The sequence below is a fragment of the Equus przewalskii genome, chromosome 13 (genome assembly GCF_037783145.1).
Source record: "Equus przewalskii isolate Varuska chromosome 13, EquPr2, whole genome shotgun sequence".
Classification (NCBI taxonomy): domain Eukaryota; kingdom Metazoa; phylum Chordata; class Mammalia; order Perissodactyla; family Equidae; genus Equus; species Equus przewalskii.
Window position 1 is genome coordinate 18,396,588 of NC_091843.1, and position 20,045 is coordinate 18,416,632.

The 20,045-nt window shown below is 41.6% G+C and overlaps 1 protein-coding gene across 2 annotated transcripts in view; it reads left to right on the forward strand.

Moving 5' to 3' along the window:
* Positions 1 to 469: 469 nt before the first annotated feature.
* Positions 470 to 20,045, forward strand: part of C1QTNF2 (C1q and TNF related 2) — a 46,219-nt gene continuing 26,643 nt past the window's right edge. The window contains exons 1-3 of one of the 2 annotated variants that reach the window (XM_070569106.1): positions 470 to 873; positions 1,752 to 1,829; positions 3,986 to 5,815. The gene's annotated coding sequence lies outside the window, so the exon portion shown is untranslated. The remainder of the gene's footprint in view (positions 874 to 1,751; positions 1,830 to 3,985; positions 5,816 to 20,045) is intronic. The other variant, XM_070569105.1, reaches the window with a different exon arrangement.

Consider the following 20,045-nt stretch of genomic DNA (forward strand, 5'->3'; position numbering starts at 1 on the left):
TGGCCAAGGTTGCCACCTTAAATGCCACCTTCAGCTAAAGATATGGGGGGGGGGGGGGGGGCAAGACAATGCAAGCTCATCCTCCACCTTAGTATCTTAATGGAATGTACAGCTAGTCCCATTTGCCTGAACGTTTCATTTGGGAGTAGAATGATCTTCCTTCTTTTTTTCCTCGTTGATTCCACATAGAAACTGGTAATTATTGGAGCATTATAATCTCCAAGCACAAAGTCTGACAGAAAACTTTATATCTAGTGCTCTAAATGTTAACAATTAGAACTATGGGGGCTTTACAACGCCTTCCATTCCTGAGTCTCTACGATTCATCTTTTCTGCCAGACACAACAAGCAAAAAACTCCCACCTCCACGGACACAAGCTAGAAGGGCCATCACGCATGCTCCCTACTCAAGCCAGCCGGGCCCTCAGCCGTTTGCTAATGCGCCTGCGTGCGGGGAACCGCCTCCCCCAGTGTGCGGGCGGGAAGCCGCCCGGAGAACCCGGATGGAGCCCTGGTGTGGCTGCGGCGGAGGGCGCTGCGGAAGCTTAGCTCTAACCGCGTTCCGCAGGTTTCTGCCCCGTGTCGGCCCTGAAGGGCTGCTGCCTAGACTGCTTCCGGCGCCCAGAGGCTGCGCCCCCGCCGGAGCAGAGAGCGAGCTGGAGCGCGAAGCGGGCGCCTAAAGGAAGCCCGAGCATCCCCGGGCCTGCGCCTCTGGCTGGGAGAAGGGCGGACGGAGAGCAGCCGAGCCTGCTTTCCTCGCCGGGGCCGCCTGCCAGACGCTCGGTCCTTAGTAACACACCGACAGGGCCAGCAGTACGAGCTGGTGTTCTGTGCATGCGTGCTCATAAGTAAACCTCCCAGCAGCCCTGGAAGGTAGGTACTATTGTCATCCCCAGTTGACGAGTGGAGCCTGGGAAAGGTCCCAGCCTCTGAGTGACAAAGCCGGGATCCCAGGCGTTGGCCTCTGCAGCGTCTGCTCTGCCACCACATTCCCGACCCTTTTCTCCTGGCTCTTGCTTATAACTGTAAACGGTGATGACTGAATCCCCCGCCTCCCCAGACACCGCACGTCCCGTGGGCTGCCGGCGGCGGTGGCTCAGTGCAAGTGCAAGTGCGTTTGGTTTGGAGTTTAGGCGTACAGCTGCGCTTTGGTGTTGTCATTGCTGACACAGATGTTTTAGCGTTCAAATATCTCTGTTATGTGCATGTTTACGTTTAACTGTTTTTTCTCCCAGTTGTGATATTTTTTCATATCTACCCTTATCCTTCATAAACTTGCCAAAACATTTTACTTTGTTATATTAGATCTTTCGTTGTTATATCAGATCTTTCATTCTGCATCTTAAGATCTCTCTGAACATACTGTCAAAAGAATCATTCTAAACCCGAATGATTTCTGTTTGGTAAGATAATGCTTTTTATTTTACTGTTTATTTTGGAAATTTTTCAGCATACTCAAAAAAGTGAGAATGGTGTAATGAATGTGTACCCATCATCCAGCTTCAACAGTTACCAACTCAAGGTGCATCTTGTTTCTTCTGTCTCCACCCTACTTTATGTTTGTGTGTCTGTGTGTGCTGAAGTACAGTATTTCAAAGGAAATCCGAGACATCATTGCATTTGTAAATAAGTCTGTATCTCTAATAAATGAGAACTTTTTTTGGACACAACCATACCATTTATCGCACGCGCTTAGATTAACAATAATTCCCTAATAAGATGATGCTTTTTTTAATGTTTACATGTTTTAGGATATTGTGATTGCTAAATACCACAAAGGAGCAAGTGAAAATTGTGAGGTTCTAAAACACAAGACAGTCTCTTGGGCGGTAAGTTCATCTTTGAGGATCTTGAAAATCCTTGCTATCTGTTCTCCCTTTTGAGGGGGATGGAGAAGAATACTATAAGTGAATTTTTCTAAAAATTCTTTTGTTCAAAACAGGTAAATCTTCAGTCAAAATATACTTGAGCAACATAGTCAAGGTGAATAGGAATGGACTCTTAACCGGTCCTGTAATGATTTCTAATGAGACTGAAACAAGGTTTTTCCTTCACTTCCTCTGCCCCTCAAAATACACATAGTAAATCTACATAACAATACAGAAGGATAATCATGTTTTATGCTTATTGCTGTCAATTAGGATCGATTCTAAACACAGTTGGCCCTATAGTCTCATCACTTGACAAAAGAAGGCTTAAGATTGACTCTTTAAACTTCAAATCGTCTTTATTGATTGGCAGACATCTTCCAATTTTTAACTGGCTCGTAACAACCATATGGCAGGTCAACTTATTAGTTACATAGAAGTATATTTTACAACAAGGGAATCTTGGCAGAGCCACTAGAAAGCTAGTGCTTTAAGTAAATATTCTTGGCTTACTTATTGTGACTTTATTTTATGGCCAAAGTGGGCATTTGGATTTAAATGTGCCCCTGTTAAGTTATTTCAGCCACATTCAGTGGCATAGAACTTTGGAAACTTTGGGAATCACTTATCTGGGAGATAGAATTGTTTTCTAAGGTGTATTTGAGCCTACCTATGGATTATACCTTTGCTCATTGCTAAGGAGGAAGAAAAAGAAAAAAGGCATGGCTTTCTTTTTAGGTCCCTCAGCTTTCACAGAAGGTTGTCATCAACTCAGAAAACGTAAACGCCTATTAAAGCATTTAGACTGTTTACTTAGCAAGCTAGAATATCTGCCAGCTAGGGATTGGCCTGAAGGATATGTTTCATTCCTCTAAATCCGGCCACTTACTAGGATATGTATCAGAATCACCTGGACAACGTTATTTTGGATTCTTTTGTCCTACTTCTGGAGAAGATGATTTATTAGTTCTAAGGTGGTACAGGGATGTTCAGCCTTTCAAAGAGGTTTCCAGGGATTGTGATGGGCAGCTTTTGTTAAAGATTACTGCTCTAGTTACAATTCATAAGAATTATCTAAAATGCTTCTTCAGAATACAGATTCTGGAACACTCTTCCAAAGCCGGGGAATCAGAATCTCTGGGCATGGGGCTCAGGAATCCATATTTTCGCAAGAGATTTAGATGATTCCTCCATTTACTAAACTAGAGAACCACTGCTTCTACATTCTCCTCTTGGGTTAAGCCAGGTCAGGAATGCTGCTTATTTTCATTCCATTGTTTCAGCTCCTTTCTTGACTGTTTTTACTGAGGGGTAGTTTATGAAAAAGCATCATGAAATTTCTATTGTAAGTAAGGGTGTCCTATGAGAGAAATTTTCTGAAGTCTTGGTAATAAGAATAGTTGTGTTTCTCCTGAGCAGCTTGTTTTGTTTTTCTATATGGACCGTATGAATCACGGATGAATAGTGGGTTACACTTTAGCAGCAAGAAAGCTCTGAGCCAAATTTGTATCCTACTTGTTTGTCAAGGGTGGCTTAATCAGACCTGGTTGAAATTCTCTGCTTAAGTTGGAATCAAAGCTGCTTAAGGATTGAATAGTTTTACAGGCCTTTTTACTCCTTAACTATTAAAAAGAACTAGCCACCATGGCAATCTCTGCCCTTCCTTAGAGTATTTATTGAATTACTCCCTTCTCTATTCAGTGCTTCATGACTGGGGCTGTGCACACATCCTTGGTGCAGGATGGAAGAAGTGGGTGGTAATGAGATTCCCTTTCCGAGGATACAAACTGTATCAGATTTGTTTGGAACATACATCATTGAAAACAAATTAAGCCATAACTGCAATTCACCAGTAAGAACTTACAAGTATTCACAATTTGTATAAGCCCAAATCTCCCATACATAACTGGCTGACAAGTCATTTATTCTAGGGCATTAGCTGTGTGAGCTGTTATCTTTAAGTTGGACTGTCATGCTGTCATGGCTTACTTTGAACTGACATGTTACAGGATATTTCTTGACATGCACACAGATGACAGGATGGCATGTGATGTGGCTTTGTTTTAATTTGGTTAGCCACTGATTTTTAATGTGTGGGTTATATTTTACTCCCAAAGCAAAATTCTGCGGCATCTCTGGAATACTACCTGAGAATTTTTGGGTGCCATGTCGAAGAAACGCAAATGGGATGACGACTATGTTCGTTACTGGTTCACCTGTACAACGGAGGTTGATGGAACTCAGCGCCCACAATGTGTATTGTGTAACTCGATATTCTCAAATGCTGACCTCAGACCATCGAAACTGTCTGACCATTTTAACAGGCAGCATGGTGGTGTAGGTGGGCATGATCTCAATAGCCTGAAGCATATGCCAGCACATTCTGATCAGAACGAAACCTTGAAAGCATTTGGAGTTGCATCTCATGAGGATGCCTTGTTACAAGCGTCATATCAGTTTGCTTATTTATGTGCCAAGGAGAAGAATCCTCATACAATAGCTGAAAAATTAGTGAAACCTTGCGCATTAGAAATAGCACAAATAGTTCTGGGACCAGATGCACAAAAGAAGCTTCAGCAGGTACCCTTATCAGATGATGTGATCCATTCTAGAATTGATGAAATGAGCCAGGATATCTTACAGCAAGTTCTGGAAGATATCAAAGCCAGTCCTCTTAAAGTGGGCGTTCAGCTTGCTGAGACAACTGACATGGATGACTGCAGTCAGCTAATGGCATTTGTGCGATACGTAAAAGAGAGAGAGATCATAGAAGAATTCCTGTTCTGTGAACCTTTGCAGTTAACAATGAAAGGAATAGATGTGTTCAATCTCTTCAGAGACTTCTTTTGGAAGCATAAGATAGCACTTGATGTGTGTGGCTCTGTTTGTACTGATGGTGCCTCCTCTATGCTAGGAGAAAATTCAGAATTTGTTGCTTGTGTGAAAAAAGAAGTACCTCATATCGTGATCACGCATTGTTTGTTAAACCCTCATGAACTTGTCACAAAGACATTGCCTGCAAAACTGAGGGATGCTCTGTTTACTGTGGTGAGGGTAGTAAATTTCATCAAAGGGCGAGCTCCAAATCATCGCGTGTTTCAGGCTTTTTTTGAAGAAATTGGAATAGAGTATAGTGTCCTCCTTTTCCATACTGAAATGCGGTGGCTTTCTCGAGGCCAAATACTTACTCATGTCTTTGAAATGTATGAAGAAATAGATCAGTTTCTTCACCACCAAAGCAGTAATTTAGTTGATGGCTTTGAAAATAAAGAGTTTAAAATTCACCTAGCATACCTTGCAGATTTATTCAAACACCTAAATGAACTTAGCGCGTCTATGCAAAGGACTGGGATGAACACGGTGTCAGCCAGAGAGAAGTTATCTGCTTTTGTTAGGAAGTTTCCGTTTTGGCTAAAGCGAATTGAGAAAAGAAATTTTACCAACTTTCCCTTTCTGGAAGAAATAATCGTTTCAGATAATGAAGCAGTATGCATTGCCACTGACATAACACTGCATCTGCAACAGTTGAGCAACTTCTTCCACGGCTATTTTTCCATTGGAGACCTTGATGAGGCCAGTAAATGGATACTGGATCCATTTCTTTTTAATCTGGATTTTGTCGATGATGGTTATTTAATGAAAAATGATCTTGCTGAATTACGAGCTAGTGGCCAAATCCTAATGGAATTTGAGACAATGAAGCTTGAGGATTTCTGGTGTGCTCAATTCACAGCGTTTCCAAACCTGGCAAAGACAGCTCTAGAAATCCTTATACCGTTTGCAACTACCTACCTTTGTGAATTGGGATTTTCATCACTTTTACATTTTAAAACAAAGTCCAGGAGCTGCTTTAATATGAGTGATGACATCCGTGTGGCTATTTCAAAAAAAGTTCCTCGTTTCTCAGACATCATTGAACAGAAGCTACAGCTACAGCAGAAGTCACTGTAAGCTGGTAAACTTTTTTAATGTATGATTTCTAATATATTCTTAATTCCACTGTAAAATTAAGCTATAATTCTGTCTCTTTCCTTTTATATTTATGGTATACCAAATCCAATGTTTAAAAATTGAGTAACTTTGACTTCATTAATGAGGCATGTGAAAATATATTTTGAGGATGAGAACACAAGCAGCAGAAAAGATTAAGTACCCCTCACTGCCTAGTTGATCCATAGGGTTTTTCTAATTTTATGTGTCTGTCTAACCTCTTGATGCAATACATGAAAAAGACACCCAACACTAGAATATCCAGCTAAATAGTACAGTAGGCTAGGAATGGAGCCAAGAGAAAAAAGAAGACCTCCCACAGCTGGCATCTTCGTGTGAAGGGTAAAAGTCAAAGGACAAAATGGCAGAGAGTCCTCTCATCTCTGTGCAGGCTGTTATGGGGAGGTTAGTGAAATCAGAAGAGGATCATGAAATGTTATAGTGAGAGAAGGGATGATTCTAGTTTATATAAGATTTATTTTTAAATGCGTTCTTTGGAGTCACTCTCACACTGTCCATCCCCCTAGCTCCCATGCTCTGAATGCCATGACGTTAATAAACATCCTCATACCTTATCATCACTCGTCTTCCTTTAAATTACATGAGGACTCCAAGTCACCGAGGCTGCTAAAAAGGAGGTCCCAGAGCCGCCTCCTCGAGATTCCGATTTAGCAAGTCTGGGAGAAGATCACAGATCTTCATTCTCAACTACCTTTCCAGATGGTTCTGATGGATTCTTTGGTCCTCTGGCCTCCTCTTATTTTCCTACACCCCAGCTTCCTCACCTGTTTTACATTTTATACTGTATGTATTTTTCCAAAATAGTTCAAAACTTTTGAATGGACCAGAATATAAATAATAAACAAATTGACAAGAAATTACTAGAGTAAGTCAGGGTCATCAAAAAATTCCCCATGGGCATCTAAAGGAATGTTCTTTTTCTAGATGATAATTTGACAAAGTATTTTCTAATTTAAATAAGCTTACATTTTTGTTTCAAAACTTGAATTTTTTTATCAAAGTACTAAATGCTCAAGGCTGGAGAAAGAAATGAGTCTGCGGGGGCCCAGCCTGGTGGCACAGTGGTTAAGTTCGCAAATTCCGCTTCAGTGGCCCAGGGTTCGCCGGTTCAGATCCCGGGTCCAAACCTACGCACTCTTTGTCAAGCCATGCTGTGGAAGATGGGCACAGATGTTAGCTCAGGGCCAGTCTTCCTCAGCAAAAAGAGGAGGATTGGCAGCAGATGTTAGCTCAGGGCTTATCATCCTAAAAAAAAAAAAACATGCGTCTGTGATGAAAAGCTGCAGTCCCCTTCCTGCCCAATCACCTTGACCATTTCTGCTTTAACTTTTTGTGGTTCTGCCCACATCTGTAAGTAATATGTTTATATCGAACACATATACCAGCTTTGATTTATCAGCTTTAAAAGTTATGTATTTACTCCTCTAGATAATAGACAAGGATTGGATTTCTAAAACATCTCTTCTACTACTACCAATTTTTGATTATTATAGTACTAGTTTTCGTTCCTTTATTGATTATTCATAGCCGTTTGATTTAGGATTTTTCCGTGTAGTAATTTGTCACATGGAAAGAAGCAGGGATGTCCACAAAGTTTTATTTATAAGGTGAGTAATCACAGCATTATTTATTTAGTTATTTTGGTGAGGAAGATTGGCCCTGAGCTAACCTCTGTGGCAGTCTTCCTCTGTCTTATATATGGGATGCTGCCACAGCGTGGCTTGATGAGGAATGTGTAAGTCCGCACCCAGGATCCAAACCCACAAACCCCGGGCTGCTGAATCAGAGCACACAAACCTAACCACTATGCCACCAGGCCAGCCCAATCACAGCATTTTTATAATAGTGAAAAATTGAAAAAAAAACCTGAAAGGCAATGGAATCTGACTACCAAATTGAGATGCAAATTGAAGTTTATATTTTCTACATAAAACTGAGCTTTATCACCATCAAATACTTTTATCAGTAAATATAAATACATGCCTTTCATTTAAAAATGTAGTTACAGAATATACGTTGTAATGTTTCCTAGTATAATCTAACTTCAAGAACAGTGGGAAAAATTTCCAAAGCTAATATAGGAATAAATCTGGATGAGTATGTATAAAGTTTAATATGTCTGCATATCTGAAGATAGAAGGGAAGTAGGGATGGAGCAAGGGCTTGTATGAAACCTGGGACCTAACGACACAATAGCAAGACTAGGATGAAAGGCCAGAAGCAATGACCTTTGATGCCCAGGCTTTGATTAAGTCCACTAGAATCTCTCTTCAACTAAATTCATTCATTTCTGCTCTGAAACAAAAACCCAAAGGATTTGTAAAGGAAATGGCTGAGTTTTTAATTCATTTTCAAATTCTACAACAGTTTATTTTCCCCTGATCAAATGAAAGAGGGTGCAGTGTCTGCTAAATGAAGAAGAAACCTAGTTTTTTTTTTAATTTAAATAATCTCCGACAGTGGTACATATATTGGCACATATAAGTCATATGTGTTGGTTTCTTTTTCTCCCAAGGAAGAGATCATATAAGATTGATATGAGATTGTTTTTCTTATATTTTTACTATATAATTAAGGTCACTGATAAATTGCAAAAAGGAATCAAGGCAGGATAAAGATATAACCTTTATGACCAGCAGATGTCACTCTCTGTGCATGATTGGTTGAAAGCAAACCTGCTTGCATTACAGATTTTGCCAAATATCTGATTTTAAACATCACTAGAAAAGGAATTAGTAGTTCATATTAAAAATGCTCCACCTGAGCCTCTGCTACAAAATTGGCAGACAGAACTCTGGTGGAGCCAGTAACTACCAGACTGCAAGAAATCGTTGGGGAGCAAGGGTGGGAAAGAGAAGATGGGAGGGACTTTTTGTCTATACTGACTTGCATGTGAATTTTCGACATCTTGGCTGCTCTTGTAAGCCACCAAAAGCTACTTGTAGTAAATAGATGGGTCAGCATTTTCAGGCATGATCCAATGAGAATCAAAACGAAACACACATACTTTTAAAGGGTGAACTTTATGATATGTGAATTATATCTCAGTTTTTAAAAGATTAGGATCTGGGTATTTATAGTATAGAACCTTTTTAGCACTAAATTATATCAAAATATTGTAAGCTTGGCTTTAATATCTACCAAGCATTTGGAAAAGTCAAATTTGAAGCTTTCAGTCTACCTTAATTTGAAAGGCAATATAAAGTAATTGTCTCATTCGTTGTATGTTGTACTTGATTTATCTTCTGAGAATAAAGAGACACCTGAGGTTACGTTTCTTCTGTTTTACAGTTTTGCTCTAAATCTTACTCTAATACAGAAATGGATTCCAGTTCTGGCTCAGCTACTTACTAGCTGTGTAAACTCTATAGCCCTCAGCATATAGGAATCAAGAGGTCTGGCAGACAAATCATCTCTTATTTTGGTCTGCTTAGCATTCATTCATTCATTCATTCACTTGCCTTTTTAAATAATAGCACCCAGATTTTTCTTTGAGGAACTTTCTTACCCGCTGGCAGTCTGTATGACCACATCCTGGCTAGAGTGAGCTCCAGTCCTTTTGTTGGAGTTAATGGGAAAGACGTTATACTTGCTAAACTAGCAGCACGTGAGTCTGGAGCTTCCAGTGATCAACTCTGCTGCCAGAGGATGAAGTCGGCAGAGACAGAGCCGAGAAAAGGGAGGAGGCAGATTCCCCGTGACACTGCTGCAGCACCCAAGTGCAGTCGTACTTTTTTCCTCTCAGTTACGTGAGCTAACAGAGTCCCTCTTTTTCTGAAGTCTGTTTCCTGACGTGTGCAGTCAAGAGACCTGCTTCAATACCTGGTTTCCAATCTTTCTTATTACGAATGGCTCATGGGAAAGTTTTGACTCTGTTAATTTTATTACGTGATTTTGGGCAGCTCTTACCTGTCCTGCGCCTCAGTTTTCTCCCCTATAAGACGGAACAATTGGACAGGTTTTCCCTAGAGAACGTCTTCATTTTTTTCCCACAGAAACCATATTTTATTTGCTTGATTTTGGAATTTTGGTGGCATTGACATCAGTTGAAAGAACTTTTCCTAGATATAAACAGAAAACTAGACTTTTTGTTGTTTGTTTTGGGTTTTTTCTATGTTTATTTTTGTCATGGTTCCCAGCTTGGTTTCTGGAGCAATCACAGTTTTTATTTATCATTTCCTAACCTACAATTTTGGAAACTTTCACCCTTTATCAGGGTTACCTTTTTATTCTGGAACTGATATTTATTCAAATCTTCAGAAGACCTTATCCCCAGTGTTTTATTATGAAAGGTCTCCAACATACCACGAAGTTGGAAGAATAATAAAATGAACACCCACATGCCTATTTTCTAGATTCAAAAATTAACATTTTGCTGTAGCTGTTATATAAATGCATAGGTATCCATGTATCAAACAGGATCCAGTAAGAAATAGAAACCAAACCAGTTTTTAAAGAAATGGAATCTACAATAAAGAATCATTAACCAGGTGTTGGAGAACTAGAAAGGAAAAAGGGGATACTGAGGTATCACCGAGATAGTAAGTGCAGGAAGCAACTGGCATCACTAGGATGGGTGAACAAGAAAAGAGGTGGGATTATTAAAACTTGGAAGCTTGGATGAGGGGTCCCTTGGAAGTGAGACTCGGGAGTCTGAGGAAGGGGCCGCGCTTGACTGGTATTATTGTCTCAGGACCTCGAAAGTCGGAAGAATGAGTGTCAGCCTGCTGGTGCTGCCATCTCTGAGAGTGCATGATGAGGCTGGCTCCAGAAGTGTGAAAAAACTGAAAACTCAAAGCAGCTGCTGCTACTGGAACTCACTCTCACTGCCAGGCTGAAGAACCACTGCAGAGATGATACTGACAGCAATACAAGGGAAAAGAGCAAGGAGCAAGTCCCTGGGCCTTCCTCTATAGTTCCATTATCTCTCTTGCTCCCTTATTTGCAGAGTTTAACAGAAACCTAGGTGATAAAGAAATATACTTTGTGGGGTCCCAGCCCCAGGATCACAGAGCAGATTATAGGAAGTATGGAAGGATGGGTTTGAAGCTGAAAGACAATAGTTTAATAACCAGCACATTCATCCCTTTGGCGATTGAGCATCCATTCCTACCCTCTATCCATATTTGAATTTCTATACAATAAACAGCTTTGTGGTTCTCTTAAGGTGTTAACTACCCTCTCTACAAATAAAGATGCTCTGCCTTCTCCCCAGAATGAGGAGACACAAAGTTTCAACTCTCTTCTCAAATTTAGTAGCAGTGCCATTAATTATTCAGTTGCCTAAAAAGCAGCCCCAACAACCAAGTTTGTGGGGCAGGGGTTGAGGGCTGGGGGTGTAGAGGAGGTCTCCAGGTATAAATCATCCATCTCACTCTAACAATAAACAGTGATGACAAGCTGGTACAAACCACCCTGAAACTCCTCAGATGCATGGTTCCAGTGCAACACTAGTCATCTGGACATGTTATGCCTTGACCAGGCCACGTTCAGGCCCACTGGCATTAACCCTCACAGCATAAGCCCAAAATGGGCAGTGGCAACCTCAACTTCCAAGTTAGTAGAACTACTGTTACGTCCTCTGGAAAGCATTCCTTGGGAACCAAGACTTCCAAACTACCAGTGCTCAGAGTTGCAGCAATGAGAAGTGAAAATTCTGTGAGTTGTTAAGTACAATAGTAAGCGGAGCTACTCTCACGTCCACCCCTTGATTCCTGGACCCTTGTATTATGGCTTAGAAAAAAAATCCATATTCATTGGTTACCAATTCAAAGTACATATTGCATCTTATAAGAAAGAACTTTATCCTTTTAGGTTATTTTCTCCCATTTGCAAGTAACTGAGTCTTAAGTAAATCATTCTGTCATGCCAACAGACCAGCCGCTTTTTGGTGGTGAAGTACATGACAAGACCAGTAAATTCTGTAGGCATCAGTCTGTTGCCACACTCTGTTATGGGCTAAAGGTTTGTGTCCACCTCCAAATTTCTATAGTGAAACCCTAACCCCCAATGTGATATTTGGAGGTAGACCTTGGGAGGTAATTAGGGTGAGGTGAGGTGATGAGGATGGGACCCTAGCCCAATGAGATTAGTGCCTCTATAAGAAGAGACACCACAGAGCTTGCTTTCTCTCTCTGGTCCACAAAGGAGGTCATGTGAGCACACCGAGAGATGGATTCCCGCTACAAGCCAAGAGAAGAGGCTTCAGAATTAAACCTACCTTGTCACACCTTGATCTTGGACTTCTCAGCCTCCAGAACTGTGAGAAATTTCACCCAGTCTATAGTATTTTGCTATGGCAGCCCAAGCAGAATAACACACACTCCTTTGCTGTTCCTTGATGAGATACAATGTGGTGCAGGATGCCGTGACAGTTAATAAGGCTGGCCGAAGTACTGAAGGCAAAGTCATATCTGAATGGTGTGTCTTTTCCAATAAGAGTAGGTTACTGCCCTGTCCATGATAGAAGGGATCTAGTATAAATAACCTGCCACCAAGTGCCCATATCAGGGCCTCAGTGTGGGTCTCTGGTCTCTGCTGTTGGCAGGTCGGGCACTCAGTAGGTCAGTCTTGGTGAGGGGAAGTCAATGTTGTGCTTATGTATAAGCCTGCATCCTTGCCTACATGGCCACTCTCACACATGGCCCTTTGGGCAATAATTGTGATGTCTGGAGAAAGAGGCTGACTAATAGCTATAAAGTACGTCATCATGTCCTGATTATTGAGATCCTCCTCTGTGTTAATGTAGGTTCAGCAAGGCCATCGGGAAGTCCTCAAGCCAAAGTCAGCTGTCACAGGAGACTTGTATATCCCGTGAATATGCATGCCTTAGTATTCTTGTCACACTCAGTTATGTGCTGGGAGCAGCCCATGGAAGTGTGAGCTGGTCCAGGTGCAGTGACGAATTTCAGATTGCAGCTGCTGAAGCTCTTGGTTCGTTATGTTCCCTGTGGTTGTCTGTCTACAAAGAACATTCTCATTCTCATGGCTGCACAGCGTCCCTTGGTGAGCATTCACCTAGAATGCAGTGATCTCCAGTTCTCTGCCTATTCTGAGGTGTTCAGCCATGCCTCGCCCCCAGACCTCCTTGTCACTTTTAAATCTGTTCTTTCTGAGTCCCTGACCATCCGTCAAACCATCAGTAACCGCCCTTGAACACGAGTTTAGGTGCCTACTTCTGGGTAGTGCTCAGTCTAGACATAGCAGACAACCAAATGTCCTGCTCCAAGTTCTGCTCCCCAGGCAGATTTCCCTTCAGTGGGGTCTTTCAGAGACAGACCTGACTGGGGTTGTAATGCTGCGGCAGTTTTTGCAGCAACCAGCTGGTCCTTGCATGCTGGGCAGAATAAACTGTAGACCAGGCTAAATTTCTTCCTACTAGTCAGCTCGTCATAGGGAACTCCCCATGCACCCAAAGTTATAGATTGAGGGAAAAGGAAGCTTTGCATGGGAGGAGGTGTCAAAGGAGTTGGGTCACCTACTCAGGCAACTTGCTTGTGCCTTCCAGACCTGCTGATCTCTCTTCTTTATGTACCGTTTCCACTTGGTGATAGACTGCTGCTGGGCACACTCCAGTTCATGGCTTGCTGGATCACATAGCACCTAGTCCCATAGTTAGGTGTTCAGTTTTAACAGGGCCTAGTAGCAAACCAGGAGCTATTTCTCAAAAGGAGAATAGTTATTTTCAAAAGAGGGTACAGATTTTCTCCAAAACCCTAGAGGTCTATGCTTGTATGGGCATTTGCCAAAGGCTCCATCCAGAATCCCTATTTGCCACATTCAAATGTCATTGGATCTGCTGCGTCTTAGGTCTCCAGTGGCAGAGTAGCGAGCACTCCAGATGGACTTGCTGCAGAGCCTTTTCGTGCTCTGCTCTCCACTCAAAACTGGCAGTGTTACACGTTACTTGGTAAATGGGTCAGACTGGCACACTCAAACGTGTGCGTTGCCTCCAAAAGCCAAAAAGGCCCGTGAAGCCTTGTGCCTCTGTTGTAGTGTAGGTGATGTGAGGTACAGCAACTTGTCTTTCTCCTTGGAAGGACTATTACAATATAAACAGCAATATGGTATTGTAATCATCCAGCTTGCTAAGAAACTAGATTTTAATTATTCCCACCACAAGAAAGAAATGATAATTATCTGAAGTGATAGAGGTGCTAACTACCGCTACATGGCAATCATATTACAACATACAAATGTACCAAGTCAACATATTGTACACCTTTGATTTACACAATGTTATATGTCAAATACATTTCAATGAAAAAGATAGAAAAGGAATGGACTGTTGAAACATGCTCTAGACGATTAGCACATCAGAAGCTTCACTAAGATGGGTGGGTCCCTGAATCTTTATGGGGTTTATCTTCCACTCCCTGACTCACATATATTTTACTAAGGCATCTAAAGTACTTGCTACTACCTTCTTATCAGATCCAATCTGCATGTCATCAGCAAAGTGGACCAGTATGATGGTCTGTGAAATGTCCGATGATCAAGGTCTCTGCAGTTTATACTGCAGCAGACAGTAAGTGGACGTAGCCCTAAGGCAAGGCTGTGAAGATGGTCTCTTGGTTCTGCAAAGTAAAGACAAACTTCTGGTGGCAGTGCCAATTGGTATAGAAAAAAGAAAAGCACTTACCAGGTCACTAATGGTATATGAGGTTATATTGATTTTTCTCTTATAAAGATACCACATCTGGAACAGTAGCTGCAATTGGAGTCATCGCCTGATTAAGCTGACAGTAATCCATAGTCCTTCTCCAGATCCATCAACCTGCACAGAACAAACAGGTGAATGTGATAGATATTAAGCTATGATGGTGGGACTCTTATCTGCAGTTTCCTCTAGGAATGTGGTATTGCTTACTACCTTAGTAAGGAGGGGAATTTCTGGGAGCTTCTACTTCGCCCTTTTTACCACAATAGCCCTCACTCCATGGATCAGAGAGCAAATTTGGGGATTCTGCCAGTAGTTGAGTATGTGTATTCCACGTACACATTCAAGAACTGGAGCTGTAACCTCTAGGTTCTTAGACCTACTAGGCTCTCTGTAAGTTAAACTTGGGCCAATACTTCATTCATTACCTGACCACCATTAGCCCCCACCTTGACTGATGGACTATAATAGAGTTTTAGGTTCCCAGGAATTAGAATTAGTTCAGGGCCAGTGCCTATTAATCCCCAAAAGAGCTGAGGATTTTCTTTTTTTGCAATACGCAGTCATCCTTTTAAACACTGCAGATCTCTGGGGAAGTCTTGGAGAAAGGTTTATAGTATATACTTGTGGCAGTGTTGTGGAGTCCTTAAGGGAACTCAGCACATCCGCCAATCAGGGGACTCTGGATCTGAAAACTGCCTTGGGTCTGGAAACAAGGAGAGGCTATGACTCTCTCTGTAGTAACTTTAGTCAGATTTCTGAGCATCAGACCTAAGAGTTTTTCCTGTTGTATAGATCAAATAATATTTTAGTAGACTGCCCATCTATTTCATTCCTAGATCCACTGTACCAATTAGCTAATGTATTAGTAGGGTTCTCCAGAGAAACAGAACCAGGATGATATGAATATATATGATTATAAGGAATTGGCTCAGAGAATTATGGATGCTAACAAGTCCAAAATCTGCAGGGTTTTGGCCAGCAGCCCAGAGAGCCAGGAGAGCCGTTGCTGCAGTTGTAGTCTGAAAACAGTCTGCTAGAGAATTCTTTCTTGCTTAGGGGAGCTTGGTCTTTTTATTCTATTCAGGCTTTCAACTGATTGGATGAGGCCCACCAAAATTTTGTAGGGCAATCTGGTTTACTCAGAGTCCATCCATTTAAGTGTTAATCTTATCCAAAAACACCCTCACAGAAACGCCCAGAATAATGTTTGACCAAATATCTGGGCACACGGTCACCCAGCCAAGTTAAAACATAGAATTAACCATGACAGCTACTATCAATGATCCCTGTGGGTCAAAACATTCTAATTACCATTTTGTCCCTGGTGTGCATTTTGTTAAATGCATCTGCCTTATCTCTAATGACAGAATGCTGCCACTTGGACTCTGCCACTCTAGGATCCCATCAACCTCACTGCAGTCAGTGAACTCATCTCAGTGGCAGCATCTTCTGCCATCAAACCAGCCTACGGAGAACAACCACCACAGAGATTGTCAAGGGTATTGGTGGACTCCTTAATGTATTGCTCAATACCTAGTGAACGAGTGTCCTCTGGGCCCCCTTGAACCATAAAGTAGTGGGGGGTAGTGGGTGAGGGAAGGTTGAAGGTCACACCTGGTAAGTTTGCTCCAACATTTCTATCTCCCTAAGTCTTTGAATTCCTTTCTCCACATTATGCCAGGGAAGTTCTGGGATCTCAAACTCATTATATTTAAGTCACTGTTGAGTCCAAATTTCTGTCATCCAAGTAAATAAATTCTTAATGCAAGCTAACATTAAATCCAGAATCGCTGATAAGTATGCACGTATCGGTAAATTTGGCCTATTATATTCTGTGCTCTTTAGTCTAATGCTCTTAGAATGCCATTCCCACACATACTCACCAGGTTTCTGCCTATGTCGATTAGAAAAGTCTTGCTGTTCTTTGGATTATAAAATCTTTCCTTTGGGATCAGACTTTGTACTTGTTCCCTTGGAATATGCTGGATTTCACCCTAGTTAGGCATCTAGTGGCAACAAGAAGTAGGTGGGGTCGGTCTTGAAGAGTATAGGCATCTCCTTGAAAGGCACTTGCCTCAGGTGAGGTTATTACAAGGACTTCAGGCTACTCTCAGACATGGAAGGTGAAGGCAAGGCAGGCTCAGAGTGACTTAGGGGTTAAGATTTTCAGCTTCGTCTGAGTCCATGCAGATGTTCTCATTCCAAATCTTGCGGACAGTTCCCAATCCTCATCCTAACTTTCACTGAAAGATGGAGGCTGTGAATTCAATTTACATTTAACTCTGCAACCCTCACAATTAAATATTGTGTCTGAATTTGCAGCTACAAAAGATTTGAGATATTTCAGAACTGCCATAGATTCTCTCTAGTTCTCTGACTGAGACTTGAGCTGAGATTTTAAATAGCTGAGTGTGTCCTTTTCTTTCTGTAAGCACTTCAGTGCACTCAGAAGAAGGCATCCCACCCCACAGTCCTTGTAGTCATCATTATTCCAGGCAGCCGCTTGGTCGCCAGGCACCTGCTTCAGGAGGTTCTTTATCACAATAATCTACAGTCAATAATTTGACTAATCAGTACCACTCCATGCCATGGGTTACTAGCATCCCCTTTCCATGACAAGGAGCTCAACATTGCATTCAAATCTGAAGACTAACCCAGGCATGTGAAAAAATTCCATCTTGGAGGGTCTGTTTCCTGAGGCTCCTGGTACCGATTTCTGTATCAGTCAAGGCTCAGTCAGGGGACACAAACCTCACCAGTTACTTTTGCAGAGAGAATTTAATGTAAAGAATTGTTAACCGAGTATTGGAGAGCTGGAAAGGCAAAAGGAATACTGTAGTAAATACAGAAAGTTACCATCCTAGGGCTGGGAGAACAAGGAGAAGAGCTTGGGATTAATACAACTGAGAGACTTGGATGAAGAGGCCCATGGAGCTGGGACAGAGAAGACATCTGCCAGCTGATACCGGTATGTCTGAAGAAGCATAATGAGGCTGGTTCTGAGAGTGTGGAAAAAATGTAAATTTGAACCAGCTGCTCCTACAGGAAATAACTCTCTAATTGCCAGGGTGAGGAACTGTTGCTCCGGTGAGGCTGACAGTAACAGGAAGCAAAACAGAAAGGAGCGGGTTCCTTTCCACTCCTCTGGACTTCCGGTCTCTTTCTAGTGCCCCAACTGGAAGACAAGCAGAAGGCCAGCTGGCAAAGGAGAACTGTGATTTGCAAAGTCCCAGCCCTGGCATCTCATGGCCTAGTTTGAAGCTAAGAGACTATAGCTTAATAACCAACTCTGTGTGTTCGTGTGTTCAGGTGTGTTTTTGGAGCCACTTTAAAGTGAATTTCCTACATCATGTCTCTTCACCCCTCCTACTTTGGCATGCATCTCGTAAGAATAAGGGTATTATGCTATACAACCACAAAACCATTATTCACACCCAAGAAAATTAATGATTCTCTAATAATTGCCTAATACTCAGGCCATATTCAAAGTTTCTCCAGTTGCCCTCAAAATATCTTTTATTCCTAATTTTTTTGAACCACCTAATTTTTTTCTGACAACATTTTGAAGAATGTCCCACTCTCTGGATTGCTTTCTCCTATGTCATCTCCTTTGATTTCTGCTAATCAGAGGTTAGGTCTGAAGGCTTGATTAAATTTAGGTTAAAACCGTTAATGCACCGTATAATGTCAGGTTGTTTTAGCCTTGGTGATGCAAAATTTCCTTGTGTGGTTAGCAGAATGGCCACCTGATCTCTCCATTGTAAAGGGATGTTTTTCTCTTTCCACTTTTTTAAGACTATGTTTTATTTTTAATACATAATACAGGCATAGGGTAAATTGAACAGTGCAGCGAAGGCTGTACCTCCCACCTCGTCTCTCGCCTCCACGGTTCTCCCCAGAGGCAGCCGCTCTTACCAGATTAGGTATCTTTAAAGAGATGGTTACACATAAACAAGTGTGTGTGTGTTTGTGAGTGTAACCTTTCTCCTTCATAAGGAGTAGCACATTAGACACACTCTTGTTTGCTTCAAGGTTTTTAGTTTTTATTATACCCATCATAAGTGGATGAGACATGTAGAGCTAAGTGTCTTCTGAGTGTTAGGTAAAATAAATCTGTAGACGTCTCTGAAATACAAGATTTAGAGAAATTAGTCTCCTACTTCACAACAGCTAACACATAAAAATTTTTTTATCCTCCAGCTCAGTCTCATTTATACAGTTTAATCATGCCTCATTTCCTCAATCTGAAATTTCTGCTTTTCTTCCCAGCCAAAAGGCAGGAATAGACCCTATATTTCTCATGTTCCTTCCCAAAATTATGCTGACAAAAGATGGCAAAGCCTTGGTTTCTATACTCATTCATAGGCTGCTTTCTCAAACCTTGATTCCATAAAACAGAAGCCTCTCAACCTCCATAGCAGCGCATTTCCCTCCAATCAAATGCCTGCTCGCTTCTGATCCACACTCTGAGTTGAGAAACCTTATCAAGAGCTTTTTGCCTCAGCTTCCAAAATGAAGTCTCTCCAACTGAGGCCCTTCAAATAACATCTGGAAACGGATTGGATCTTTTCTGGGTCATTTCCTGCTGAATGTAAGTGGTGTCTATTTTGGTCTGACTTCATTTGCTCTGGGACGCTAGTTGGCTCAGGGCTCTAACTTTCCTCAAAGCTTAGGCCAGAAGAGCCTCTCAGAACTCCCTGGGTCTCCTTTTCCTTCCTGTGACAACTGCTCTGCTTGTTGGAGCCTCTGCCCAGCTAAATGTGGTCCAGTAGAAGGAATGTCTGCCTGGGCAAGATCTGAGCTCTCCCCACCTGCACCTCCCCCACTGCGTGACCGGGGGAGGCCTGCTTCTGTGCCTCCGTTCCTCTGGCTGTATGATGAGAGAAATACTTGTCCCACACTTGCAAGGTTGGAACAGACTGCTCTTTGAAAGGTTTTTTTTTAAAAGAAAGCATATAATCCCTCTGCCTGAAGTTACCACCGTCATGAGTTTGATATGTATTCTTCCAGAGCTTTTAAAAAAATACTCTTACATAGGAGAAAAAAAAAAAAGGGTATAATTGTAAGGGGTTTGCCACATCCCCAGATCCAACTCATCCATAAGAGCAAAGGAAGAATTTCCAAGAACTGCAACACAATATATCCTTTATTTTTTATTTTATTGATGGGAAGGGTGTTGAATATGTAATAGATACCCATGTTTTTAAAAATCAAGCTGCTCCAAAAGACCTACCATGAAAAATAAGTCTCCCTCTTACCACTGTTTTCCAATTCCCCTCTCCAGATACAATGTCTTGTGTTACAATTTTCTGTATATCCTTCTACAGATTGCTTATGCTCATACATCCATGTGTTTATGTGCATTTTCCTCACCTCTTCTTTTTTTAATTTGGATAACAGCAAACTACACATTGTTCTGCTCCTTATTTTTTTCACTAAACAACATATCCTGGAGATAATTCCAAAATAGTACATAGAGTTCTGCCTCTCTGTATATATGTATA